The sequence below is a fragment of the Maylandia zebra genome, linkage group LG10 (assembly GCF_041146795.1).
Source record: "Maylandia zebra isolate NMK-2024a linkage group LG10, Mzebra_GT3a, whole genome shotgun sequence".
Classification (NCBI taxonomy): Eukaryota; Metazoa; Chordata; class Actinopteri; order Cichliformes; family Cichlidae; genus Maylandia; species Maylandia zebra.
Window position 1 is genome coordinate 29,522,793 of NC_135176.1, and position 2,912 is coordinate 29,525,704.

Genomic DNA, 2,912 nt, shown 5'->3' on the forward strand with positions numbered 1-2,912 from the left:
GTCCCAAACTTAACTCTAACCTTAACTATGTTCTCAGGAAATCAGAATATGTCATTTTGCATGACTTAACCAGCGAGGCTGTGGCTCAGGAGGAGGTGGAGCAGGTTGTCTGCGGGTCAACCTTCTGATTAGTAGACAAGGCCGAGTGCTTAGGCATGGAAAAAAGTGCTTGTGTGAATAAGGCTTATGGAAAGAAAGTGGTCAATGGGAGAACTACTACTACTACTAATAATGATAATACATTTTTCTGTCACACATAAAGAACTATTTACATTCCCCCCCCCCAAAAAGTTTGTTTTGCTTGTCGCTACAGTGTGTAATGTTAAGATTATCACCCATGATGACATCACGCTCTGCCCAAAAAAGTTACATAACATAACTTCCAGTATTTGGAATATTGAGAATCTGTTTGAAATGGAAATCCTGAGTGGAGTCACAGTCAGGACTGAGAAAAAACTTGGCAGTGGAGATAAATTGCTTGTGGGGTTAAAGAGCTTTAGTAATTTGGGGGAAGACAGAAAGAGCTAAAATCATAGGCTGAGGTGCAGTCAGTGCCACTAAGAACTAAATTTTAACTGAGTCAGTGCACATTCACATGCAATCCCTACCAGCACACAATTCTTACTCATTCGTACTGTGCATAAGGAGGCTAACACCCTTGCATACACACCGTGCATTAAGGGCGTTGTCCCCAGATGATGAAGCAAATCTCTGAGGCTCCTGAATGAAAGCGTCTTGGCGCAAACATAATGATTACTTCTCCTGCCAGCGAACTCAGCGGTGACTCCACCCTTTCTGTCATTATACCCTTATTCTTCTTGCTTAATTGTTGACTTTCTTCTGTCAAAATATCAGGTTCTTTTGTGTCACGCAGCCTCAGCAGAGCTGCTCGACAGCAGCGTTATCCTCCACCTGTCACATCACGCAATGACAAACAGGTATCGCCGACCTGCAAAGCCACAATAAAGTGGATGAGTTGATACAGGGCAATGAGTGACTGTGATTCCTCACTGTTTTTGTGAAGAGCTGGCAAATCTATTATCTCCTCATAGGTAGGATTCTTTTGTGGAAGTGAGATTTTTCCATGACGTCAACAACCTTGTATCTTTGCAATTCAGATATTTAAGGTTATCGCCAATTAATTTCATAACCATGCCCATCTATCTATCCTCATGCATAAATTGCACATATAGAAGCTACTTATCACTTATTTATTCCATATTATATATATTCCATAATTTATTCCAGCATCTTTGCAGACTCCACTATTGTATGAGAAATACGTTATGTACACTGAGAGCAAAGACAGAGCCATAGGCCAGTTCCTTGTATGTGTACACATACGTGGTCGCTACAGCCGATTCTGATTGGTTACTGGTCAAAGATCTATGCTGTGCGTCTTAGTAAGAGTTTTGCTTATGGGCAAATTAATAGTTATAATATTCTTATTGTAGCTATCAGATCAGTTCGGTTAGAAAAGCTACACAGTGAACAGCTAGAACAGTTAAATCAACTTTAGCAATGACCTGTGCAGGGTCAGCTATGACAGCCCAACAGCAGTTGCATCCAACACTGAATTGGACAAGCAGAAGAAAATGGATGGAAATAGTAATTAGGCGTGGGTTTTGATAATCGATTTATCGATTAAAATCGATTCTGGCTTGGATAACGTGATATCGATTCATTAAAATCCTGAATTGATTTTTAAATATAAATTTATTTTGCACGAAACGCCAGAATCTCAGGTTAAACCTCACAAAATTTCAACAACCACCAAACAGCTAAAACAGTAAATGAGAGCAGGAACACGGATTCTGCACAAAGATGTAAACACAAAGCGCGAACCCACCGACGCATCAGAATCAGCGAGATGTGACTTTATCACCCGACGGCACGGACACGGTCGGGGCTGAAAGCCGACAGCTCGCCGATTCTGATGTTTCGGCGGGTCCGCGCTTTGTGTTCACGCCCTTTTTGCGCAGATTTGGAAGCTGCAGGTTTTTATCTCTCACCAAACAATATTGACCGAACCAGCAGCAAAAGAAGCAGCAAACTACGCTTCACATAAACATCGTCATGAATTCCCTCTTACTTTTCCTGTTTTGCTTCCACCACGATAAAAATCACACTTCATGCACAGCTCTCTCTCTCTCTCATCTAAAAATCTGTTTTCTGCATTATTCGCTTGCTAGTTACGCACAAGTCTACCGTTGTTTACAGCGCTGTCGGACGTTTTTTTCCTTTTACTTACTTCCGAAAAGAAAGCGTCATTTCTGATGTTCAATACTGAACAAATGTAAACTTTAAATTATGCAAAATTGCAAAACGCTTAGCTGTGTCTCTAATCAAACCTCTGTAGCTTTGCTTTGCTTCATGTCAGCAGCATCAGGTAATGTTCATATGTTGATTAATGGTTTTCTTTCGTTTTTGATGTACTGCAGAATATTTTTATAAAATCCCAGGCCAGGAAAATCACCTTCATGTTTTTCTGTTTTATCTTCAGCTACTTTGACACAAAGGCATCTGCTGTGATGCTTACACCTTTGATAAAGTCTGGCAAGGGTCAGTTTTCTTTTTTTATTGATATAAAAATATGGAAATGTACTGATGAATGATCTGAATTATAATATTTCTGACTGTCTGAGACAAAATTTCCCTGATTTGAATCGAATGGAATTGAATCATGAATCGAATCGATTCTAGAAATCAGTGACGACCCAGCCCTATTTCTGACCACTTGATGAATGTGGTATTTACTGGTTGCTGTGTGGCACTGAAGTGTTTGTCAGAGTGATTCTTCATTATAACAACTGTTTTTACAGCAGCGACACAAATAATCTAAAACGTGTCCACCAATTATTTCCTATATAAGAGTTTGGAAAGCTGGAAAAAATGTAAGAAACACCAGATAA